Below are 27,690 nucleotides of genomic sequence, written 5' to 3' on the forward strand. Positions count from 1 at the left end.
TCTCTTAAAAATAAAAAAAGGAAAAAAAGGCTACACATGAATAAAGTAAATCTTTTTTTCTTTCTTTGATCTCTCTCATTTGACCTGTCATAGTCTCTTTTAATTTGCTATTTTATGACCTTCTAAGTAAAGAAAATTAAAAATTTAAGTTGCTGGAATGAATTTTACCACCAACTTTTATAATGTGCAGTGCCACTTAAACATGCAAATATGAGATACTAGAGCATTAAAATCAATGCAGAATCAATGAAACTATGCAGTTTGTGTTTTGTATAACTTGTATGTTCCAATTTATTATTTCCATGTAGAACTGTGGCATTACTGCACAAGACTTAACTTTTTGTGTCACTTCTTGATATTAGCCTGTGGTTGGCAGTATTCTCATTGGTGGAACATAATAACCAACACTTAAAGGAGTGTAGGTTTAATTTAGCTCATGGCTTTAGGGGATTTGGTCTATCTGGATCCAAGTTAGAATATCATGCTGAAAGGGCAGGATGGAACAAAGATGCTTCATTCATGGTGGCCAGAAACACAGCAGGGAAACAGTACCAGAGAGGAAGAGTTGAGGAACCAGGTATAGTACCCAAGGTCACAGCTCTGTGACCCACCCAGACACACTCAAATGTGTGCTTCCCCAATTGCTGGTGTGGCCTCCAAGTCAATCAAGTTGACACAATTAAGATTACCCATCAGAGAGAACATCTACCAACACTCTACCCCAGGTTACTGATGAGGAAGGAAATGAGACCCTGTGTTTCCCCATCTTTCCTCTCCCTCCGTGTTACCATTTTCATGTGAGTGGCTGGAAAATACAGGGATACAGGAGTAAGAATACAGTGGGCTTCTGCAACCATTCACATTAATTTGAATTCTTTTGTCTTCTTTTTTATTCAAACTACATTCAAGTGGAAAGCTCTTTAGGCCATCAGTATCTGAATAACCTTTTAGTCCAGACATCACACACCTTTTTTGCATTTGGGCAACTATGGCTTTTTTCATAAGGCCATGAAAGCTTCTAGCTTACTGGGCTGTTTGAGGATGGGGCAAGAGGGAATATGTAGGGAGTGAGGGATGCATATTGCAGTAATTTCCTCTTCCACCTGCGGGCCTTATTGCCCCCTCACTTACAAAGCATCAATTCAAAGGTGGAATTATTAAGAACTTCAAGATGGCGACAAAACACTAAACCAGGTAGGAGTTCTTCCTCTCACAGGGACCTGTGTGATTGCACAGGTCCCATCAGGAAGCTGTTCCTGAGAAATGAAGCACTTCAGGAAGCAAATGTTCTAAATGTAGCAACTGGTTCCCAGACAGATCATGGTCTTTCCTACACTGAGATCATGAGGTGCAGCCTTGCATTGTCTGAGAGGGGTGAGTGGGCTCAGCCAGGGGAAGGTGAACATGTGTGGCCTCCTCGCAGAGCCCTGCTCTCTGCCAGCCTCCCAAGACAGGCAGAGGGAAACTCAACTCTGTTGAATCTACTGAGATACGGTGTGCATGTGTTAGGTCTGTTGGAGTCACTAATGAGACAGCATATCTGATAAGAAAAAATAACTTGGAGAAAAATGAGGAAATAAAAGACTTTAGCACTCCTCATTATGCTCTTCATCTTTAATTAGTTTTTGGTGTTCACTTTGAATTTACGCTGCTGAGATAGCTTATTTGTCTTGAGGGGAAAAAAGAAATCCTTTTTCTTTCTTTAAGACATACAGATACAGTATGCATCTTTGATATACTAGTTCACAACCCCCACCTATGCTACTTTAGCACTCACAAATGGATGTTGTGTTAGGTATCCCACTGAGATGTGAAAATGGAATACAGCAAACCCAAAATAACTTGGAAGGAGGGTGAGGCAGGGAAGAAAGGAGTCTCTTACCAGAATGTTGGAAATATATTCCATATTGAAGTTATTATGATACCACAAGAATCTGCATGTAATTCAAGTGGTTTGGTTGAGGGTAGATGGCAGAATATATGTGCGGGCAGTGGGGGATCTTTAGACATGGGGACAGCGTTTGCACAAGAGACTCAGCTCGAGGTCAGATGTCTCCACAGTGCTGAGAGGAATGAAATGCATACAAGATACTTTATCTACTGTATTTGTATTTCAGACAGCTCTGCATAATGATTGGTTGTGCTGTTATTTAAATGCCATTTGTCAATAGGCAGGCAAAAGGCAACAGTATACTCTGGAATATTTTCTCCCTAATTGTATTGGACTCCCAAAGCAGAAAAATTTAGAATTTTTAATGCAAAGAACAGTAAGGCTCTTTGTACTGCATTATCTATCAGTATTTAGTTAAAATAGCTTTGCATTTGGAACAGAATTGTTTTTATAATCTGTTACATTAGTAATGCCTTTCCATTTTTTGTTTGTTTGTTTTGCTATAGTGGGATAAATAAGTGCTGGTTTTGCTATTACATGTTATTTTTTAAGATGCTGAAACTTTTACATACCAACTGTGTTTTTGTTAGGATACCCTTTTTCACTGTAAGAGAAACATTAGATGTTATATTTAGTATCTCCAGAAAGTGCTCTTGAACTCAGTTCTGTTGTACATATGATATTCTGTAATTATTACTAGCATCTTCCTGTGATGGTGAAGTTTTATTCACAAGAGTATGCTTCACAATATATAAATGGGTTTTCTCAAATTTTATGTATTTATTGAATGATGGTGCTGCAGAGTCAAATGGAGTAACCTGTAGATGCTAAGTATATATCCTATTGGTCATCTGCACCGCTAATAATCATTTGCATACTTTTCAGGTTAGGAACTATGCATATTTCAGAGTATTTGCATCTCCAGTTTGGAATTTAAACACTCTGCTGACATCTACCTGCCTGAAGTTGTATAGAATATACCATATCTACTACACAGTGTCAGTAAGGGCTGTTGCTGGCAGAGTCTGTGTGTATTTGTGATTTAGAACCCAGCTCCCTTCTGTGATGCTGCACAGAAGCCAAAATCTGTAAACCTTCTATACTTTAGGACTGGCCTAAAAACGCTCATCTTTCACCTACCCATTCCTTCATCTAGAGGGCATTTTTTGAGCACCTACTAATGTTTCAGGCAGTGCTCCAGACTCACAGCACACTTTAGTAAATAGACTTCAGTTTGTCCTCTGTGATCTGTCTTCAACACTGCTGGCAACATTCTGATCCTATGCTGTACAATATGGCGCACACTTGACTCATGAAATTTAAATAAATTAAATTGAAATAAAATGAGTATTAGGCTTTCACTGGCTATCTTTCTGCTTTCCATAGCCATATGTGCTGAGCGGTTACCATGTCGGACAGCACAGATACACAGCATTTCCATCTCTAATGCACAGCATAATCTGCATCAAGAGGAGAAGGATTTATCACTGAGCTCACCTAGGCACAGCTTGATCCCTGAGAACAGGCAGGCACCTACATAAAGTCCTTCCATGGTATCTGCCTCAGCAGCCCTCTTCTGGTCTCCGAGGGTCAGCTTGGCCATCTGTGCAAACCCACTCTCCCAGGAACCTCTCTGGGGGTCTCTGCAGTGACACAGGGAAAGCAAGAGCTTGGCATAGGCACCCAGCTCCTCCATTGCTGCTGTCTGGAAAATCCCCCAATGTGGTGAAAACTTGTGGTGGTTTTGGGTCAAGGAAACTTTGGGAATGGAATGTGAGGTCACTGGGGATGTGCCTGTGAAAGGTATATTGAGATAGTGGGACCTGGTCCCTTTTTATTGTTTTGTAGTGCTGGAGGTTGACAGGGCCTTTCCTATGCTAGACAAGTGCTTACCACTCAGTTACATCCCTAGCTTCTTCTATTTTTTTTTTTTTTTTGAGATGGGGTTTAGTTAAGTTGCTCAGACAGGCTCAAACCTGCAGTCCTCAGCCACCTGCATATCTGGGATTACTGACTGCAATACCAAGCCTGGCTCCCTATCCCCTTCCCTCTTTCTCTTATTTTTCAACTGCTGTGACACAGGTAGCTCCTCTGCCAATGTCTCCACCATGATACACTGCCTCAGAAAGGCTTGAAGGCAAAAGTACAAGCTATCATGCACTAAAACCTCTGCAACGAGAAGCCAAAGTAAATGTTTCCTCCTTACATGTTGAGTGTCTCAGGCATTCTGTCATAGTGACAGAAAACTGACTACTGCACTTTTTATATGGCTTTGAGAACCCTTGCAACCATCATGAGTCTTTTCCCATTGAAACTGTACATGGTCCTTGAATCTTTCAAAAGACACTGCTTCAGGCAGCTGCTTCATTTGGAGATGGTTTGGGGATGAACAGTCTTTGCTCTTCTTTATCTCTGTTCAGATCTGCTTTTCATTATCACAGTAACTGCTTAGGTGAGTGAGATTTGTTACCTTGCAGACAACAGTGGAGCAAGGAGGAATAGAGGAATGGTACCTGACTCTCCAAATAGACTGTGCCAGACTTCTGCCTGGTATCCACTGTGATCTGTGGACCCCAGAGAAGTTGCCAGTGACAGAAACAACAGGACACTGTTTCGGACCTGGTTGTGTAGAATCTGGAGTTGGAAGAAATATTGGCACAGTGGATAGCAGTTTGCATGACTTTTTTTTACAAGTGCAGTCAATCTCTTTAGTAAATGGTATCTACTATTTGCAAACAGAAAAGTGTTATTGTGCTTTTAGGAGGTTAATAATTACAGTCCTTGCATCAAGTTATAGAATTCCCTGGGAAATTAAGGTAGAAATTTATTGCAGCAGGGGAAGGAATCCTAGTGTTACTTTTTTATTGAATGTTCCTTGTAAAAACAGATCTGAATTGTTTGGTGTGGTGGTATAGATCTGTAATCCCAGCACTGGGGAGGTTGTGGCAGGAGGATCAACCTGATTCATGTGAGAAACGAGACGCTTATACCAGGAAATGTTATTATGTATAGGACAGCCTTCTGAGCCAGGGCAGCTGGTGCCCACATTCTCTGTGACAAAACTGACAGTGTTGAAATCCTGAAACTGCAGTCCTCATGGTGCCAAAGGTGACATGGTACTTCACTGCCACCCTGTTGCCAAAACAGTGGAGTGATGGTCCACTTCCATGTTGTGTCACTTTTTGTCACTTGATAGTAAAGTGGGACTAAATGTGCCCTGTGTCTCACAAAATCCCTCTTGAAGTGAGCCTTTTGGCTTTGGTCAGCTGTGGCACCATAGCTGAGACAGTAGGGTTCTCTACTTCAGAAAGGTGCCTCTGAGCTGTCCAAGGGTCCCCAGTGTAGACCATCTTTCCTGAGCAGAATATAAGGCAGTTCCCCAGATCATCAAATGGACTGTATGAAGGTTGATTTGATTGTCACTACCTGTACTCTGCCTGATACAGGGCTGGACAATTCCTATAGATCATCTAGTCACTCTGGACCTTGAAGGAGTGGTAAGAGGAATCAGTGCCTTGCTCAAGGTGAACAGTGGACAAGGTTGAGTCCCAGGCCAGCTGGCCTGGAGCATCACAGGCCGCAAGCCTTGTTCCAGCACTTGCCCATGAACGATCATCCTCACAGCCTGGTCAGCAGTGAAATGCCCACTTGGCTGTTTGTCTGCTTTCATAAATAAGCATTTCTTTCTGCATAGAGGGCTGGGAAGAGACCGTGGATGCTTCCATGTCCCACCTATTAAAGACTTGCCTTCAAAGATTTCCAAGGAGCGGGCTTTGAACCTCAGCAGCCACCTGGATGTGCCCAAAGACATGAGTCAGCTCAAGAAACACATCACCCTGCTATGCAACAGACTGGCCAAAGGAGGCCGTCTCTGCCTCAGTGCCGATTCAGCCACCCCACAGACAATCATCATGCCAGGTAAGGGCCCTGTCCTGTGCTCTGAGCATAGCTTCCCTTCCCCAAACTCAAGAGATGTGCTTGTGGTTGGGTTGGGGTTTAAATTTCACATTGAAGCTATGACAGCCAAGAAAATTGCTTCTGGGTTTCCTGAAGATATTTCCAGGAAACCACTGGATAAATTATTCTTGGGGTATTTGCTTGCTAGACATTTCTCAGATGTTATGTCCTTAGAAAAAAGAATTCCTGTGCTTTTAAGTATGTGATCTATTTTGTTTTGCTTCTAACTGATAAAAAATGAGTTAGGCAATCCAACTGTTGTTAAGGAAGTTTACCAAATGTGATCTCACCATAACGTATTTCATGAATGCATGTAGCATGATGCTGACACTAATGCTCTCTGGTTAGACACCCCTGCTGTAGTCATAGAATGTGGGAGAAAACACAGGGATGGACCCAAAATAGAGCAAGATTTAGTGCTGATATATCTGTGGGCCAGCTCGCCCAACCTGAGCTTTGGTGAGGCTGTGGGTGTCGGGGTCTGCCTTTCCCATCAGGACCAAACAGCCAGCTGCACAGCTCAGGTTTCTAGCAGACAGCGATGCTGTGTTCCACATCTCCCTTCCCAGCCTCTCCAAGTGACACAGTGGACAGCACAGTGTCATGTACTAAGTATGCGTCTGGAGACAGACAGATCTCTCACTGCTTAGTGGGCCTGGCTGTGCTTCTTAGCAGAGCTGTATTTTCCTCTGCAGGTGAGTATAATCATTCTTGCCATGTTGCCAGGGTCTTTCAGATCTATAAAGCACTTAGCCCAGTGCTTAGGACAGAGACACACTAAAAAATTCGAACTGCAGTTATTACCAATGTTGATACATGACAACCCAACCTCTCAATTTAGAAGCAGAAAGCAGGGATTCCATATTCTGCAATGTGAAGCATTATTTCCTGAACTACACACAGAACCCAACCTTTTGGGATAAAAATGCTTTCTTCAGAGACAGTTCTGAGATTGCTGGCCTTCACACAGATCCACTTCAGATTGCCTCATAGCACCTCCAGAGTCACCTTTGGCCTCCATGTGCCCATCTGTGTCCACTGAGACAGGATGTTTTCCTAAGGACTGAAACATTATGCCCACTAAGTTGGTAGATGAAAACTCTTCACTGTTACTGGCACTTGGGAAATGCCTCTCCTTCCCTGCCTGCCACTGGAGCTTGAGTGGGAAAGGACAGCTATATAGTAAGGAAAACCTGAAGAAAGTGAGGCCAGCCCACCTGGTCAGGCCCCTGACAAGAGGCTGACAAGAGGAGACCCAGGTTTTCTTTGGAAAGAAGCAAGCATGGGGAGCCTGGAGACATCATGGTGGGCACAGGGCCCCGCTGCCTAGTCACACTCACCGAGCACAGAACTCTCAAGTTTTTCTTTCCAGGACTGAGCGATGTGAGGGCTGTGTCCATATCTAGGGCACAGAATGGTAAAGCCTTCAGTGAAGGATGCTTGAGTGGGTGGAAGGAAGGGGCAGATGAGAGGGGAGGAGAGCAGGGAGGGAGGTAGAAGTCAAGAAGAAAGAGCTAGAAGATGTGCTGCTCACACCTCATGTGTGCCCCATGTGTGGCCAGGCAGGGAGACAGAGGCTGTGTGTTTTCATGTCACTGACATGGCCACACTGCTTGCTCTCACTGGTAGTGACCACTGGCCACTATTGGTCCCATAACTCTCCTCCACCTTATTTAGGTCTAATCACTGGAGCACATTTTAAAAAATCATTGTATGAGTGTTTGTTAGATAACAGTGGTATGAAGCAATACCAGGAGACTCAGGCTGTGCAAAAGGTCAGATTTTATCCACCTACACGCAAGCAGGCTCACATCAGAGTGATATTGGCAGCTATCTGGAGGGAAGTCTATGTAGAGTTTGTGGGGTCACAAAGAGTCCACATGAAGTGTGTGAGGTCAAAGCTACATGGACAATCACGTATAGGTAGAACTGGCACCAGGAAGACTTCAGGTCCAGTCTTAAATGTCTTTTTTGCCCTTATTTCTTGTTTGCAGAAGGTGAGCCATTGTCAATAGTGAGCTTGCCTACTACTGTTTGTAGCAGCATGAGCTTTTCTCTCAGGTCAGTCTCAGGCCAGGCCCGACAGTGTTGTCAGTGTCATGGTCACTCACTGCCTATAACTTCCTAGAGCTCAAAAACTTTCTCACACTTTACCCTGACCACTGCACATTTCTGAGGTAGTAGAGACCTTGAGAACTAGTACTTCTTACAGATAGAACATGGAGACAAGAAGGAAGAAGCATTTTGGTGTTTTGCCTGGAGTTCCATGGTCACTGGGAGAATGGGTCTGATCTCAAGTCCCCACAACCACCCTGCTCTCTGCAGGAAAAGGACCACAAAGAAATAGGCTGCATATAGCCAGGGCCACCTCCTGCATTGGCCTAGTCTCCTCGCATTTCAATGGGTCAACAGTGGGGGAGGAAAAGGCCAAGAAAGAATTTCACACACTCTCCACTGTTTTCTATGAGGAATACTTCTTTATCACCTGTTTGTTTCATGCTTCGTTTTTCTTTTCTCCATAGGTAGCGTGATACCCTTATCCCAGAGAGTAAGAAATACTGGGAGCTCTTCTGCTTCCAGTCTGTAACTGTGCAGTCTGGGCTTTTAGTTCAGCTAGACCAGTTATATCAGAATGCACAAAGATAAAGCAACATACTAGAAAGCAGATTACTGAACACATGGCATACAGCATTTTTCAGTGACATGATCTTTCTTTACAAGATCTGGTCAAGAAATTAGAAGTCCTCTTGTTCCCTGTCCTTACCAACAGCTGACGTAAGGAAGGTCTAAGACTGTGAAGTGACTGAGTCATTAGAAGTCAAAGGCAGGAGTGTGTAATTTTATCGTGTCCCCTGTTAATTTGCAGATGGATGAATATCTCTGGTCCTTTCATGACCTGAGCAGCGGCTGAGCGCTTTCTTTCTTCCACCAGAGGCCGTGGTGACAGCATCCTCTGTGGGGTTCAGGGTTTGAAAGTCCCTACTCCCCAGGGGACCCCGCAGCCTCTGCCTTTTATTCTCTTGCTTTCCCTTGCCTTATCCATCCGCCTCTACTTAACCTTTTCCGGGTGGATCCTCTCCTCACAGAGCCTCTAGCATATTTTTCTTACGCGCAGCTCTCAGTCACATCTTTCTGCAGTCCGCTTTAGTATGTTTCCAACCTCAGTTCACTGCCCTCTCCTCTCAGAACCAGAGTCACAAAGACCACCAGGATGTTGTTTTTAAGAAATCTGAATGAGAATGACCTCGTGGGCTGGCTGGCTTCTCACACATGTGTGCCACCTGGTTTTCCCTCACAGGTGCACTGGCTGAGACTCACTTTAGTTACCAGAAGCTTCTTTGTGGCCTCAGTGTTCAGGAGAGTGTCTCAGTGGCCCTAATCTCGATAGAGATTTGGCTCTCTTGAATATCCATGCACAACTTACTGCATGTTCAAGAGGGTCTAACATTTAACCTGGAAAATATGAGAGCTCTAATCATTTCTCTATCTTTAAAGAAAGAAAGAAAAAAAAAGAAAGAAATCCTTCATTTCAATGAGGTGATACTTTGCCTACAAGAAGTGGAGTGAGTGGTGGTCCCCCTGGGGGAAGTGTGAGCTGAGGGAGAGGGATGGCCCCCAGGAGGTGGGCAGTGCACATAAGCAAGGAGAGGGCACTGAGATGTCCTAGGCTCGAGCTAGCACACAGCTGAGCATTTCCTTCATGTGCACATCTGAGCCGGAAGTCAGGACGCCAGGAGCTTCAGCTGGATTTTCTTTGGCACTGCCAGATTTTGGAGCCAAAAGGAAGATGAAGGGTGGGGAAAGAAGCAAAGAAAGTTTGGTGAATAAAATGACCCTTTTCATGGATGTGGATCAAGTTATTTATTATCTTGAGATGGCCATCCAGGAATTAGTATTCTTACCATCTATATTACATTAAATAGGACGAGAAAATACACAGTATAAATCTGAACAAGGCATCTAGGCTGTCCTCTTTGGAAATAAACTTAAAACTCTCACTTTTTAAACTTGTGTCGATGACTCTCTTGCCTTAAGGATTTGATGTTATTTTGATGCTACTTCCAAATGACCCATTTTAACAGATTTTAATTCTCCAAGATCTCACTGACATGCTTAATAAGACATTCGGTGTTTACTTTTATATTGTCAGTGTGATTTAACTGTTGGTCTTACATTTTAAATTTCTATAAATTTGAAGTCTATCATTAAGGAAATTCAGGAGTATATGGTACAAGAAAGGCTTCAGGAAAATTAGTAGAAGAAAATACTTTGTACACTGAAAAAAGAAAAATAAGTACTAAATTGAGAATATTGCCATGAAGTGGATTTGACATCAGAATTTAGAGGCATTCCAGACTGGCATGACCCTTTACCAGTTCTAGGATATGGAACATGTTTCTTAACCTGTCTGCCTCTTTATTTCCTCAGCTGTAACTAGGGATGGCAATGGTTCTCTAGTAACCAGTTGGCCAAATTAAATAGTGTAGCGAATGGAAAACCCACAGCGAGTGCCCAACATGTAGCAAATTCTCACTCAAGGGAAGCTTCTGTTAGTAATAATAATAAATGCTTATGGAAAATCCCAGAGGCACTTGGCAGAAGTTGACTGAAGAATTCTAGAGTTCAACTGGAAGACTGAAGATTAAACAAGACATTTATAAAGTGTATGAAAGCTTTCCCTTTCAGAATATTATAAAATAACAGGAGATAGCAATGTTGCAGTTCTAAAAAGAGCTTAAGCAAGTTAGAAACCTCAGAACTGATTAAAGTGTGGAAGATTTGAGGCTCTTTGGTATCAAAACAAGACCACCTAAAACTGAGACCAATATTTCATGGTAGACACTGGGAAAATGTAAGAGTTGTTTGAGAAGTAAAGTTAAAATAAATTTAGTTTATGCTATCCAAAATTTAGAGTATCCCCATAGCAATGTGCTAATTTTTAGCGTCACTAAAGAAGTAAAGTTATTGTTTTGTTTCTTGCAAAGTAGTACATACTCAAATTTGATTACACTAACACCTTTGCAAAGAGGTGTTTTTAGGAAAGTGTACTCTAAGTTATCATCATTTTCCAGGGTCTCTCTTAAGTGCAGCTCATTTTCTTTAGACTCGTCTATCCTACCCTCAGTCTGTCAGTTTTCTTCTCTTTATTATTGACAGGACCATCAGATTTTTCAGAAGCCTTGCATATTGCAGGAGCAGTTTACTCTTGGTATTGCATTTTGCATCATTTGCAAAATCTGTAGTTTCTGTCCCTAGCCAATTTGTGTTGTATGTGCAACAATTTTCTATAGTCAGTGAGGGATTAACTGAGAAACTGGTAATAACAGGTATACTAGTTTACTTTTATTTTGTTGGTGAGATGACAGACCCCATGTCCAAAGTTAAAGGAAGAAAAGTTTATTTGGCTTACAGTTTGTAGAGGTTTCAGTCCAGAATCGGCTGGCTGCAAAGTAGGGTGGCTTGGCAGCAATGATCATGGAAGCCAGAAAGTAGAAAACAGTAAGAAGAACAGAAAAGACTCTTTCTGTCCTTCATACTGTATGTAGGCTACATATCCTAGGGTAGGTATGGCACTCACACCCTTAATCCTAGCCAGAAGTATGTCAAACCAATCAGTGGCTGATTTATTAATCACACATCCTCGATCTCTGCATCACACACTCTAGATTCAGCACCCTCTGGAAAAAACCCACCTATGACAGCCTGAGGCTTTAGGAGGACATCTAGATAAACGTCATGACAGCAGGCATTGATTTAATTGAATGGTTGAATGTAGAAGGACATTTGAGTACAGACTAATTTTATAAGTGGTCAATTAGTCTTTGAATGAATATCTTTCTATAATGCTTTTGCTTTTCTTTGACTGCAACAACTGGTGTATCAAAACTTCCTTAAATAAGTGTGCCTACCTCCTTCTCCAAGTTATAGAGAATGTGCAAATCCTAACTCTGAGCACATGTGGTGATGTAACGTTTCAAAGCAACTGAAGGAGGATGAGATGAAATTAGCTAAAAGTAGAAAGTAGTGGTGAGAACTGGCCAAACCTTTAGAGAAAAGAAATAATTACAAATGTACAATAAATATTGTGAATTGACAAGAAACCATTCAAAAGAAAAGAGAAACTGTGATGAGGGGAAGGGGAAAGCAAGGAAGTGGAAAGGATTACGCACACACACACACACACACACACACACACATACACACATATAAATAAGGTAGATAGTTGTATGGCTAAAGTCTCCTAGTTCACTGGAAAGAAAGGTTTATGCTAATATTTCGTGCCTATATCTTGTACTCTGAGTGACTACTTTGAAGATAATAAGCAATGTATTAATTATTGTTACTGCATTATCTTGTTTTGAATTTTTGTTTTATTTTTTTCTCTGTGAAAAGAAATAATTAGATTCCAGCTCATACCATATGCTACAATACACTTCAGAAAAAGAGACTTAAAAGTGAGAGTAGAGGTAAGAAAGGAGAAAAATAAAGAAAAAAATCACAAAAGCACAGGAGGAAAACAAAGTTGGACACATAGACACATATGTGGAAATGTGGACACAGGAATAGTTTTTCTAAAAAGTCAGTAAAGGAGAAACCAAAGATGGCTTTGCTCTGAAAAGATACAAAACAGGTTTGTGATGATGATTACTCTTGGGGCGGGGGGTAACCCGGTGGAAATGGAATCTCTTTCCATTTCCATATTTTGTGCACACTTCCTAAAAATAAAATATACTACTTTTTTTTAAAAAGCTGTGTGATAAAAATAGCAAGAAAATAACTATACAATTGTATCAGAAAGGGTGGTAAGGTGATGACAAGGACCAGTTTTCATAGAACAGGAAAATTAATTTTTCTTAAAAGGAGGTAAACTATGGCCAGTGTGTAGGGGGCTTGCTTGTATTTCACTTCTGATAAATACACCCAGGTCCTGCCAGGACTCCTGCAGGAAGTGTGCAGCTGGCTTGCAGGTCCTGTTTTTGTCCAGCCCTCCAGGTCCTCACTGAGCACAGGGCATGTCATGCAATGTGCTGTCTGTGTGGTGTTTACCTCCTTAGCCTGGGAAGCACTTTTCCTACACCAAGTTCACTGCTTTGCAGTGTTTATGAGACCATTGCTTTTTTAAAGCACTCTCCTTCCTTGGCCTTTTTGCTAATTTTATTAATGGTCCCCATCTTACCTAATCTGGCTTGTTCGTCTTGTTCCCTTTTCTGGCCTGACTATCAGTGTTCCTTCTTGTTGAGTCCCTGGTAGCCTCACCCAACTGCCATCTGACAGCCATGAACTCGTAGGTGTATAGTCTCCTGCCAGTTTTTCTTCCAGGCTCCACGTGTCCCCACTAAACCCCAAGATCTCTCTAGTTCCATGCACTTAAGAAAGATTCATCTATCCTATGTGTCCCATCATGGTGGCTGGACATTACCCTGTGTCCAGCCCAGGGCCTCAGGAACACCCTGCACTCCCTGCTTCCCTTATTCCCCTATGGTGTCACCGAGACCTGACCATGGGAGCTCCCAAGGGTATCTTTTCACTGTCCACACTGCCAGTGCCTCCCCCATATCTCTCATTCAGATGACCTGCCAATAGTCTCCTTAAGATACCTCCTCTATTTTAAGTGCTAAAATGTAAGGGAACTCATGAGTGTTTATGGAAGTATCATAACTGAAAAGTAGAAATAATTTAATTATCCATCAAGTACTGAGTGAATAAATATAGTACCTCTATGAAATATTCTGTAGCAAAAAGAACGAAAGTACTAATATGTGCTACAGTATGAGTGAACTTTGGAAACGCCACGCTGTGTGAAAGAAGCCAGTCATAACAGGCTGCATGTTATAGAATCCCTTTCCTATGAAATGTCCAGAATTGGCAAATTTGTGGAGACAGGAAGTATGTAAGTGGTTGCCTAGTGCTGGGTGATGGTGAATTGTTGCTTGTATTCTGAAATTAGCTGATATATGATGGGTGCAGAATTCTGTGAATAGACTAAGAACTATTGAGACATATTTTTAAAAAGTAAGTTACACATGAGTTATATCTCAGGAGAGTTGTTAAAACAGCTTGGTTTTAGTAGAAAGACCAAAAAAAAATGTTCTTTGCACAAATTTTAGAAAATTCCAGTGAGGAAAAAAGAGAATTTAAAATCACCAAGAATCTAACCACCCAGAAGTAACATAAACTCAACCATGTATAAATTTCTCTGTGTGTGTGTGTTTAGTATGTCTATATCCATATCCTTAGTCTTTTTGTACATATATGCTTTCATTTTATAAAAATTGGATTTTATAAAAATTGTACTGTACCTACTGATTTACAGCCCACTTTTATACTTCTACTATAATATTTCATTATTAAAAAGCATACATCATTTTAACAGCTATATGCTTAATCAGTCTCCTTTTGTGAAATATACAAATCATTTCTGATATGATGTAGCATATGATTATTTTAGTGAGTAATCCTGTAACTAAATTCTGTGTACATTGTTATGATAATTTACTGTCCCATGAGTGTATCTGAAAAAAAATTATGGATCTGGTTATGTTGCTTTTCCATGCTTTAGAAGGCTTTACAGTTCTGTGTTACCTACTGTGTTAATTTGAAAGTCCTAAATCTGAAACATGATGTTCTTTGCTAAGTAGACCCACACCATCCTTCTAACTATATTCTTTATTGGGACATTTTCCTGCTTCTGATGCTCTTCAAATACACTGTGTGTTTCCAGTTTCTGTGCTTTTGAAGAGTTCTCTTGCCTGGATAGGCAGTCATGGCCTGGTGGTAGCAGCACCCTGATTTCTGAAGGCCAGCTGATAGGATATCCTGCAGAGCAATCCCACTGGTTCTTTCTGAGCCTGTTTTCTCTCTTGATAAGGTGAGATGACACCTCCTTGTTGTGGAAAAATAGTTTCAAAAATCATTCTGAAAATCAAATTCTGTTGTAAAAGTAAAGGAAGCATTCAGTTATTTTGCATGCAGATGGTGAAGTGAGGAAAAAGCAAAGATGATTCATGGAATATTGGCTTTGGTTATGAAGTTGACTGCAGTGCTGTTGGTGAAGCTGGGAAGGCCAGGGTGAAGAAAAGCAGTGCACGTGTGTGTTGGGAGCACTGCAGAGCCAAAGGCTCAGGATTGGCTGTGCTCCTCTGAGAAGCCCGGTTTGCTCCTGAAATAGATGTTTGGTGGCCTGAAGCACAGGGGAAGATGCAGACACACTGGCCTGCTCACGGTGTCCACAACTGGGTGGCTTTCATACTTGGGGAGAGAAGAGAATTGAGGGACGTGGTCTAAGCTGAGCCTTCCAAAGCCTAGAGGTCAGGGAGGAGGGCAGGAACCAATGTCGGTAATTGAGGAGAGGCAGCCAAGGAATGAGTAGGAGGGAAACTGTGAGAAAGTAGCTGCTGGTTGCCCAGAGCGGGCAGGATTCCCAGGGTCAGCCAGGGAGCATGGGGAGGGCAGACAGGAGGGACCTCTTTCACCTGTGAGCCCTGCAGAGCTGGGAGCACTTCTTTATGTATTCATTCTTTATCTCTAAGGGAAATAACATTTCTGTGCTGCTCAGCTTGTTTGATTTAGGGAAGAGCAAATGTAAGCAGTCCTCAGCCATCTCCTTTCTCTTCAGAGGACCATTCCGGGAACACTCTGCGGCCCTTCCTTGTGCCTCCTCCACTCCTCTTTATCTTTCTTTCTTGTGGGTTTTTTTTTTAGTGCTAGGGGCAGAACCTGGGACCTTGTGCATGCTGGGCATCTTCCTTTCTTCCTGAAGTCCTGTTAGACCAGCAAGGGAAAAGTCACTTGAAAAACACAGTCACAGAAAAGCAACTTGTCCCTGCCATCAAGAGCCTGTTTTGTCATCTCATGATGCAGTAATACAGATATCCAGTCACAAAAGGAAATAAATATTTTGAGGTGCAGAGAGTAAGGAGCCTGAGACCTGGAAAGTGGCAATGGAGCTGAAGAGGAGCTGACAGGTATAAGAACTTTCTCAGGAAATAAGATCAGCAGGTTTGGGAGTTGACTAGAGACAAGGGTTGAGGGGAAAAGAGGTCTCAGGGAGAGCATCTGGATTGCTGGTCACTGGGGAGCCTCTTGTGGGGGACAAGAGTTTGAGGGAGGAAGAGCATGAGTCCAGTTTTGTCCATGCTGACCTCGAGTGCTTATCCTATATCTGCTTTTTCTGCAGGAATTCTCCCTGAATGTTTGACTCTTTTCTGACTAATCCCAAGAGATTATATATTGCTGTACTTCAACCTATCACTTCCTGCCGGTACTTCTCATCGGCACTTAGCATTACACTATTTCTCTATTCTTTTGTGTATAGAAAGCTCTGCATGGGTACAAAATGCATGTTCACTATTTTGTTTATACAGCTGATAACATTTGACAGAATGACACACACTTGGATCACCAGGGTCACTAAGTGATTTCCTTGAGAACAACCTAACTCTAGGTCCTCAAATTACAAAAATTCACCAGACAGCAAGTAGCTCTCAGAACAAGAGGAAGGAGTGAGTGAGTTTATTAACAGAAAGCAAACATGTATTCCCATGTGCTAATGGAATATGTTCCCTATCTGGAACTATTTTCTAATTCAAGTTGCTTACCATAGTATTTAACTGAACCTCACATGAAACACAGATGATATACCCTCAAGAATGTTTCCTGCTATGAAATTTTGCATCTTGTGAGTGTTTTAGTACATTACAAAACATAATCTATGTCTGTGTCTTTAGCAAAATTTGATAACCCTTTTTATACTGTTTCTCAAATTAGCCTCAGAGATTTTGGCATTGGAAAATCAGAATTTAGTTTTCCCAGCTGCTTAAATGTAATGTATTTGATGATGGAGGCAACATCCTGTATGTTTATAGCCTAAATAAATCTATTTTAGAGATGCTCCAGGTGGCATAATGGGATGACCTAGGAGATATTCACATTTGGAAAGCTGGCACTAAAGTCATCTTGAGGTGCCAGGAAAATGGCTTTCAAGGTGTCAGTTTGCCAGAGTCCTTGGAGGGAATCTGAGAACATCACGGAGTGCTGAAGTCTAACATAATGCCTCCTCTGTGAATTTTATTGCCACACTAGCCATAGGAGGTACAGCAGGGAAGTCTGAGTGACCTTGGGAGACACCAAATGTCTTGATTTAATGAGTGAGGAAAAGCTCAAGCTGGTCCCCAGGAAGACCTGCCTGCTCTGAAGGGTTGTATGTGGAACTGGGAATTGAGGTGCAAATTTTTTCCAATTTTCTAATCTTTATCTGGCTCATCAGTTATTCAGCAAGTATTTACCTAAGTGCTCTTTTCTGAGCCCTTGTCATCTTAGGCATGGATTTTTATAACAAGACCAATTACCTTTCCTCTCCCTGACTTGCCTCCCACAAATGCCAATAATAATATTCCAGATATACGTTGTGAAGAATTTATTAGTACTCAGAAAAATAGTATGATAAGCTTGTCTTGGACACTTGTAAAATCACCTCTCAGTAATCCAAAGGTGCCTAATTGAACTATTTATGTGAAGATATTTTGATTTTTTTGTTTGCCTTTGCCAAGAATGTCTAGCAATTTTGCACCTTTCCAATTTGAGTGGCTTTTTAAGTTACATAAAAGCTCATCATCATTAACTCATATTTAACATCCAAATCTAAGGTTCCCTATTATAATAATACATTGTGCGCTAGCCAAAGCCATCACTTCATTGAGAAAACATAAATGCACCCATCAGACTGGTTCTTACTGTGAAATGTGTGTCAGTGACTCACAGACTTACCCTCAGGGTCACTCCTTTCACTCCTCTGCCCAGTCCTTTGGATAAAATGGTCTGGTTCACGGTTTGTTAGAGGAGTTTTGAGCGAAGGAGGCAGTAGTGGTGGTGTGGCCATGACAGCTGATGAGGGCGGTCCTGGGTGAAGGTCTCCTTCTGTCCTTCTCTACCCAAGCAGTGGGCTCAGTGTGCATGGGGCACACAGGCGCTTGTGCAGGCCTCCCGGGTCCCCTTGCATCAACAGTGTTGCAGGCTGTCCTGGCTTCTCTTCTTCCGCGATCCTACACTTGCTTGGGGTGTGCTCTGGGGATTGCAGGGTGCTGAAGAGAAACAGGTCACTTTACACTCTGTCCCCCTGAACTTCAATTCTTTCCTTACCTGCAGCTGTTAGAATGTCAGACCCCTTATGTCAATGAGAGGCTGTTTTTAACCTTCTGTCCCACATCCCAAGTTGCAGGTTATGGCTGTGGCTCCACAGATGGCTTGGATACATCTCTTTTGTGGTTTATGGAGTCAGTTCACAGAACTGAGGTGAGCTGGGGACGGGCTGAACTTAAGTAACTGAAAAGGTGATTTCAGGGAATTCACTTTCATCATCATCTCTCGGAGTTGAAGGTTCATTTATTCATGAGTCTTTGTTGAGTTCCTACTTTGTGCTCCTTCCCATACTAAGGTGGGTGTACAAGGTGAACAAAACAGACAAAGACTCTGCCATAATAAAGCATCCATCCTAGTGGGGCAGGAAACAGCACACACACAAGGTGGTTATAAATAGTGGTGAGTAATGCACAGGCAGTAAGCAGGTTGTGAGGGGAGGAGTGCAGGGCCGGGGAAGAAGGGAGCCTGGCAGTGGGGGAGCCGTGGTGGACTATGGATGATGTGTGCATTCCAGAGGCAGAAACAGGACAGGCCAGGGACTCCAGGAAGTAGGAAGAAGGCAGATTGTGTGAGGACAGTGACATCCGGTGGTACTAGTAAGGTGGACAGGATGGGGACAGGTCACAGGAAACCTTGTTTCCCAACTTAGGCTTATTGGAAAGGAACATTCTTGAAAGACGCCCTTTTTAATGAACCTGTTAATAACTCTTAGACTCAGTGAAAGGTGACAGTTTTAACCTTGAGTAGCCAGGTTGCCTGCACGACCCAAGATAACTGTAGGTGGAAGCCAGCAGCATATTGAAGAAGCATTTTATTAAATTCAAAGCCCAGGACTGTTCCGCTGTCAGGCATTTATCAATAAATGGAGTCAAAAATTTGAAAAGGTCACAGCACTAGCATTTAAGATGAATGATTTAAAGATAATGGATTGTGAATTTCAAAAAGGAAATCTCACTGTGATTAGAGATTCATGATTTTAATTTCACAGCAAAATATAGCTGGCTGCCATGCATTCCTGCCTTTTGTCTAAGTACAATTAGGCCCAGCACATGAGTGCCTTGATGTGCAGACTTACGAGTGCTTCTCGTGCAGAAACCACTAAAGTTTAATGTATTCAGCTCTAGCATAAGTGGTCACAGATGATTCATAATGCTGCCGCCTGCTTTTGGTGAAAATGATCCTCAGTAAGAGAATTGTCCCCAGTGGCCACGCTAATCTTCGCAATTGATTTCCTAAATGTCTGTGTGTCCGTAGGAGATCGGGAATAAACATCGCGTGGCTGGTGGGTGAAATGCTGTGATAATTGCTCAGAAACAGCAGGAAATCTGACGATGATAAAGTAGAAGTCTGCTGCTCTTGACATTTTATTTTTAAACTCTTGGCGTTGAGAGGGTCCAAGTGATATAAGATGCTCATTAAGAATGGAATTGAGCATCTATAAGGTTTCTTCTTTAAAAAATAAATGGCAAGAGTTGCCTAATGTACCATGATCTCATCATTTAGCTGCTGGGCACAGAGCAGGATGCACTGGCTTGCCCCGCTGGAACTTTAGACAGCAACCTAACCCAATAAAAACAGGCCCTTGATTTGGGCCCAGGAGACTTAATAACCTGGTGATTACTCAGGTGCCCACCTGACCCAGCTGCTATCCATGTACTGAGGAGTCCCAGCCAAACATGCTGCCAGCCAGACTCTTTCTCCTGCAACCCTTGGCGACACCTGTGATCCATTCATGTCCCTTCAGAGCTTAGCATCCTTCCCTGCCCCCAGCAAATTCCTCATCACCTGCCATGACTCGTGCGTCCCTTCTTGATCCGGCTTCTGTATCTCCAGCCTCTTCCCTTTAGTTGCTGCCAGGAATGTGAGGTGCTGCCATTCTCCTCTGTCCACAGGACCCGGAAGGACCCGTGCCCTCCCCTTGACCTCAGGTCGCCTTGGCCCCGGTAAGCTGCTACTCATCCACTTTGTCTGCTCCAGTGGGCTGACTTCTATAGTCCTCAGCAGCTCCTGCACTGTCTGTGGCCATCCCTGCACCTTCTCCCCTGCAGTCATAGGCATAGCTTTGCCCAGGTTTGCCCAGAACATTGGATCTAGGGTTGTGCTACAATGGAGATCTGCTCCATAGTCCAGCCCTGCTTCGGCTTCTTGAAGGTAGGGGCAGCATCTCTCACCCTTAGCTCTAAGCACCCTATCTCTGATGGAAGATGCTCAGTGGGGCATGTGTGTGCAATATAATCTCTCTCCTGGCACTGACAGTGTATAGAAAAACTAGATCCTCTCCAAATCAGTCTGCCTGTTATGCTACATAATGCTGGGTGAGAACAAGAAAATGAAAATTACTTCCATCTCCTATCATATTACAATTTGACTGCATCCCTTTCTAAGTGAAAACATTTTACAGTCCTTTTCATTGGTGAAGAGCATGGTCCAGACTTGGTGCTGTAGCTCTGTGAAGTCCACATGCATTACCTGTTGTAAGGTGAGCCGCTCACAGGCACAGGCTGTGGTTCAGGTGTTCTGAGTGGTGTGTTATCCAAGCGAGGTCAGAAGACAGCGCCACTTCCCTCCCTGTGCATCACAGCTTGGGTGGATGCACCAAGGAAACTGTGTTAAATTAAGCAATAGTATGTTCAGGCTGGAAGATAAATCTAAAAGATTCGTGCTAATACAGCTGGCCCCTTGGTATCTAAAACCACCCCTAAATGATGGATGTCTACCCTTAAGCGTCTCTAGGGACAGGCTTCCACCACCTCAATTATGTTCCATTATCTCACCAGCCTTCACCTCAGGAATATTTTTTTCCCTTCCTTTTTAAGGGAGTGCTCTAAGCTCATTTCCTTTTGCCCCGGCTTCAGTGGAAATAAAAAACAAATACTTGCCAGCCCCTGCCCATCCCCTTTAGGACTGGGGATGTCTGGTTCCTGGGACAGCTTTAGCTTCCAGTGCTGCAGGGGCCCAGTGTTGTGCTCTGCATCTCCTCACACTGTTCCACAGAGACGCCACCTCTACGGCAGTCTTTGCTGTTCTGCAGCAAGTGTTGGGGTCTCACATTTCAGACACAGCAGGGCTGTATACCAAGGAGGAAGATCCATTCTCATCATTAATGTGGTAGACTCAGTCCTCATACCTACGGCTTGTGAGAAACTGAAAACAGTTGCTCAAAAGAAAAAGAAATATTTTTCCATTGTGGTTCCCTGAAAATACACCACGTAAGGGCAGCTCTACTGTGCAGACAGGACAGAATTCCATCTTCCCCAAATTCCACTAATTAGCTTCCCCTAAGCAAGTGGGTGTCCTATTGCACAGTACATCTCTGGATCTGAACCTGACCTTGAAACATCTAACCTACAGAAACCGGAAGGCTCAACTGCTTGGAAACATGGTGATGAAAACCAAAGAGAAGCAAAAGGAGACTATTCCTAATATTTGTTTATAACCCCTCCCCCAAAAATGCCTGTTTGATGGCATATTCATGCAATGAACAGCACAATTTAAGTATAATTACTACTATTGAGTGAACTAAATTTGTAACACTAAAGCCTAGGCATTTGCCATGGGACTAACAGTGTAAATCAAAAATACTGTCAAAGTGGTGTTACAGACATGTTGAGTCATCTGAAAGATCCAAGTGGTAGTATGGAGAACGATCCAATAATTTCTAAGAATCTGTGTAGGCATTTACTTAGATTTGTGTGGCCAGTTTTATGCATTTTTCTTTAGCTTTAATCCAAGGTCAGGAGCACTGAGATCTGAAATCTGAAAGTGGGTTTATAGTCAGGATTAGTCACAGTTATTTCAATGTAATTCGTGTCATGCCATGGTCGTCATTCTAGGAAACCTTTTGAAAGGATTTTTGACCCCTGCTCTTAGAGGAAGTACACAACAGGATGCGCCAGAGATTACTGCAAATAACCTCTCTTATTTGAGCCACTTGCTACCAGAAATGATTAGAAGACTCGTTTTCATAACTTTTTTATGACCCACTCTATAACTCTCCTCTGTTTTAAAATTGAGACAGCGCAATGCTTTTACTGAAAACAAACAAACAAACAAACAAAACGTGCATCATTGGTGTCTTTTCCAGCACTTTAAAAGCTACTTTTTATCTTGGTCTTGTGCAAAATGGGTTCTCGCGTGAACAACCCAGTCCCCTGGGGCTGTGGCACCGCACTTCCGGTCAGCTCAGCCTTGCGTGCTGAGGGCGGTAACTGTGCGGGGTACAGGTACAGAGCGGGTCCTGCAGGTGTCTCCTGGTGCTGAAGCTGAGTCCCGAGGTGAAGCACGAGTGTCTGGGAATAGCGGCTCCCATGTGCCTGACTGCAGATGGCATCTGAGAGAGCTGCTCAATGAGACCTCAGAGCTTGCTGGGTTGCTGCCAATGAGAAGAACTTATGCTTTATTCGTTAGCTTTGAAAGGCTTTTAAAATCTTCTCCAGAATTTACCAATTAAAAAATATGTCATTATGCTATGGAATCTTGCTTTGATGATGACGATGATCTTCTTTTAAGCCTTCTCTTCTGTTTTACTTTAGAGGGAGATGAGATCCTTTTCATTTGCATCCTGGGTGCATCCCCGAATTTTGTAAAGCTTATGCTGCAGACCTGTTGCTATGCTGCTCACCCACAGCCCCTTGCGTCCCCATATTGGTCACTCTCTCCTGTCCCTCCTCTTGCCTACCTGACACAGGGCAGCATTTCAGTGCAGGGCTGGCACAGTCAGTTGGAGATGCCATGTCAAGTTTTAGGAGTGTGAGTGGTGAGGCAGTAGGACCTGGACTGGTTCCTCTCCTGCCACTCAGCTTGTTGTGTGATGTTAAGCAGTTAACTGAGCCTTTTGTCCTCACCTCACACTGTGGAGGTGCTGCAAGGACAGTGGAGCGGGTGTGAGGAGCACGTTTGCCACAGGACTGGGCCTCTGCGCGGTGCTGGGCTCACCATGACTTTGTGGTTTGTTGTGATCGCTGTGGTGGAGAGTGATTTGTTCCTTGGTGCATCCAATGTTCTAAAACTAAGATAGAACATTACCTAAAGAAATTCTTGGTGGCTGCTTTAAAGCCCTGGTCATTTTCTTCCAGCAAAGAGATGACAATATTATGTGCGCTAGTTACATGATGAGGATAACAAACTCACACATATTTCTGCAATGCCTCACCAGCATTTGAGATTGAAAGCAGATCCAATGTGTCTCTTCAAACACTGAACTCCTGGCTGGGAGATAATCTCTCTTTTTGAAGTAAAGATGATTTGTACTAATTTTGGAGCTAACACTTAGGAATCCCTGGCTGTAGAACTGCAGTGCAGATAAATCACCTCAGTAATCCTGAGTGTCCTCTGCTGTTTTCATAGTGTCTGGCACATTTCCAGGTGAAATAGCCTCCTTTACTGACTCACCTGGCTTTCAGACTTCCTCAGCTTGTGCCCTTGATTCTGAGCGTTTTCTGTAGTTGCCCACCCGGTCTGATGAAGACCAATCCTGTCAGCCAAGTTGTCAGTACAGTTTTAGAAAAGTATGATTTATAGAGAGATAGGGTGCCACCAGGTACCAGCTAACACATTAGTGAGCAGAGAAAATACACTGGTGCCAGACAATGACTTCCTCCTCTCAAAGTTCTTATGGTCAATAAAATGGTATTATTTCAGAGTTTATTTTCTCCTGGTATTTCTCTTGATTTTATGTCTTTTTCCATCCCTTCACTCTTTTTTCTCTCTTCTCCCTCTCCCCCTCCCTCTCCTCCCTCCCCCTCCCCCTCCCCCTCTTCCTCCTCTTCTTCCTCCTCCTCCTCCTCCTCCTCCTTCTTCTTCTTTCTCTTTTTCTTCTTGCTTCTGTAAGTGTATGAAGACAGCAGAGATTACATTAAATTCTGGGTTTAGTCCAGAGCTGCCAGGTTGTCCACCTTCTCCTGACCAAGAAGGAGACACCTGCATGTCACTGCTCCAGTTTTACCAGCCTGGCTCTGGGTCTGTGTGGAGCCTTGCAGAGCAGAGCATCCCAGAGACCCTCAAAGCAGAGCCCAGATGGATACAGAACCCTGGGCCTGTCAGTTCCCTGCCTGAATGAGGTTTCTGTTTCAAGTGTGAGTCTAAAATGCACCCAGAAGTATATCAGGACACCTTCTGACAGCAGCAACACAACATTTATTTATACAGGTATAGGGTGGGACCTGGGAAGGACTGTCCCAGAGTCTGACTAGAGTCACTTATTTGCTATTGGAAGACACTGCAGGGTGTGTGGTCTGCAGAAAACATCTGGGTCCGTTTTGTCTCTGAATGTCTTCTAGGTTTATTTCCCTTAGACCTGGATTTCTGCCTTCTAGATCATAGACTCCACCCAGGGTTTCACATATTTATAGACATAGTGCTGATAGGTGCCCGTGAGAAAAATGAGTTCTCATTAGTAGGATGTTGGCACAGTATTAAGTTGGTCACTAAGAAGTTGTAGAGACAGGAAATAATGCTATTTTTAAGGAAAAGATACCTGAACTTTAGTAAGTTTGCTATTTTATGTATACATTTTAGTATAAAATCTTTCACGCTGCTTAATGCATGTATATATGTGTATATCCTGATAATTTATCTATGTCCTGGAAGATAGTGAATTTTGAGAGCAATGTCTGTCTAAAAGTTCCCATTTAATGAAGAGAAACAGATATTAGAATGAGGACCTTCAGACCTTAAAGTAAAAGAATAGTTGCTCTGTTTGTTTCAAAATAATAAATAATAGCTTTGAAACTATTTAAGAACAGTTCAGAGACCACATTTTTAAGTGAAATAAAATAAGATGCACACATGTAAATAGTGCAAAGTTTCCTTAGGTGGGAAACCCAAGTTATAAATAAACAGCAAAATAAAAGATAGTAGTGAGATCTTTCTCAAATGGGAAAGAGTTCAAGAAGTGGTGGGAAACAATGAAGGAAAGGTAAGGAACTAAAGAAAGAAATCAAATCTTCTTCTTCTTCTTTTTTTTTTTTTTTTTTTTTTTTTTTTTTTTTTTTTTTTTTGAGACAGGGTCTCATTATGAGCTCTCACTGGCCTTGAGCTCACTTTGTAACCCAGGCTGGTCTCAAACTCACAACGATCCTCCTGCCTCAGCCTCTTAAGTGCTGGGATGACAGGCATGCACCATCATACATGGCAATCAAGGCATGTTATATACATGTGCCAATTCTGCACAAGGAAAATAAGCATTATATACCACCAGCATGTACTAATAAAATTTTTAAAATAAAGTAAAAATAAAAGCCATGAGAGAAAAAGTAAAAATATATAACAAGCATCTACTTAGAAGGTACACATAAAAAAATTACTGCTGTTCAAATTTCAAGACTTGTTTGATATTTTCATAGTTTTGGTTATTATCAGAGTGGTTTTAATTTTTAAAAAGTAAAGTTGGTGAATCGTACATACACATTTTTGCTAAAACAGAAAATACATGTTATTAATATAAAGGCAAAACTTTCAAATAAAAGGTTCTAAATTGAGTCATGTTTTATTAAAGAATGGTCCTTTAACAAATAGATACATATTTTTATAAAGACAATTATACGAACAAATATTTGTTGCTATATAAACAGCCACAATGTAGGAACCTAAGAAGAATAACTGTGTAATGAGGAGCTAACTCCCCAGGTTGTGAGCTCCTTGTTGGGATGGTCAGCTTGATAACGAGGCTGACAGGAGGAAAAGGGTCCTGGGCACCTGGGTTTGCACCCTACAGATGAGGCTTGGTACCGCGCTCATGCTGGAGCAGATCTAATCAGATTGCTGGCTTTCTTAAGGAATCTAAATGAGATGTAGTCTCCCTGTGAACCACAGGTCCACCTGCCTCATGCCTTTCCATGCCATCTGTGACCCCGGTCCCTTTCCTGGACTTGACGCAGTGCCCACACTCAGCCACATCTCCCCTTCTCCCTCTGTGCTACACTCTGTGCTACATATGTTCACCTGTGTCCCAGGACTCTGAGTAGCCGTTGCCATTTCTCTGTTCCTTTCCAAATCCAGCTTGTGTGAAATCATCCACTGCGTTATCTTTCACCACCTTGGAGCAGCGCAGGCCCTGTCCTGAATGAGGTCCCCTCAGGTGCTGTGATGTTGCTTTCTCCCCTCACCAGCCTCCTTAGCCTCTTTGTGGCCCCTCCCCTCCCTTCCTGCTCGGCTAGCACTCAGGTTCTGTCCTGGCTCTTTTCTTGCTTTCTGGAAGGTTAATGTCTGTCATTAGCTACTTTCTGTATGCTGATGACTTCCACATCGGAATCCTTCCCACATCTGCTTCTCCCAAGGGCTGGACCCATACATCCCACTCCCTCTTCCCCTTAAATGTGACGTGAGCATCTTCTGCTCCTCATGTTCAGAAACTGAAGTCATAATGTTCCTCATCCCAGCCTCTCTGAGCCTGCTTCTCTTTGTAGTTCCTGTCTCGGAACAGGGCTGACACCTATTCATAGAATCAGCCCATGCCCAAGCTCTCTGTCCCATGGTCACTGATGAGCTCAAAGTCTCCACTGTGCTACATTTGCTTCACGTAAGGCATCTGTTCTCTGTTCTATCTATCTATCTATCTATCTATCTATCTATCTATCTATCTCCCTCTTTCTCCTTTCTTCTTGGATACATTTTCTGAATTTCAGAATGTGTAGGAAGAACCCTCATGGCCTAAATTTTTCCTCCTGAGAAAATCCCTATTTTAATGGTAAGGAATCCTTGTAAGTTCATGATTACATGATTGCTTTTTTTTTTTTTTTTTAACCTTGTCTGTCACCACCTGGTAATGTGAACAGGCTAAATTTGCTCTCCAAATGTTTGTATGTGGCTCTTTTTGTCTCTTTCTGTCTAACTGCTTTTGCCTGGTGAGCTCCTAATGACCCTCCTTTCCCTGCTTGCATGGTCCTTCACTGAGATTCTGGCTGAATTTAACTTCCTTCCTCCATCTCAGAGTGTTTCTATGAACCCATTGCTTATCTCATCATAGCTTCAGCACTATATTAGAACTGCCGTTGGACTCTCAACTTTAATTTCTGAAGATTAAAGATGGATTTATCATCATTAAAACTTGGTAGTAGTTCCTTGAATATAGTAGATTCTCTACAAGTCTTGTATAACTGAGTAAATGCATAAATTGCTATTTAATGTTTACTGTTCCCATAGTAGTTTACTGTTACATAGTAGTTTACTGTTCCCATAGTAGTTTATATAGTAGTTTACTGCTTACTGTTCACATAGTAGCTTTGCCAGTCTTACATGTGTAGCATCGTTCCTGTTTTGGGGTCTCTCTCCTCATTCCAAAAGTTGGGAAAGCACACAGTGCTCACCTTGAGCTTGACTTCAAAACACATTCAACAGCATATACCATTAAATGAAGAAGGAAAATCAGAGCAATGTTACACTAACTTCTTTTAGGTAAGAAGGCAGGAATGAGAAAAATGTGTGAGCACCTACTCATCTGTGTAAAAGAAGCATGGGGAGGATAAATAGAAGCCACAGAGATTGGTTACCCAGGGAGTGAGTGACAGCAGGGTAGACATAAGAGATGAGAGGGCAGCACAGCAGGGGTGTAAGGAGTGTCCCTTCTCTGAGAACCGGTTTGTACGGGACCTCAAGTCCTGAAACCACAGCGACCTTTTGTAAAAGTGCTCTCCAAAATAGATAGACACATAAAACTAGGATATGAGGGAACCCGGCATGGAGTACAGAATGGAAGAGTGGAGACT

The sequence above is a fragment of the Cavia porcellus genome, unplaced genomic scaffold (genome assembly GCF_034190915.1).
Source record: "Cavia porcellus strain 051 isolate PalLab524CR breed Dunkin Hartley unplaced genomic scaffold, mCavPor4.1 scaffold_23, whole genome shotgun sequence".
NCBI lineage: Eukaryota > Metazoa > Chordata > Mammalia > Rodentia > Caviidae > Cavia > Cavia porcellus.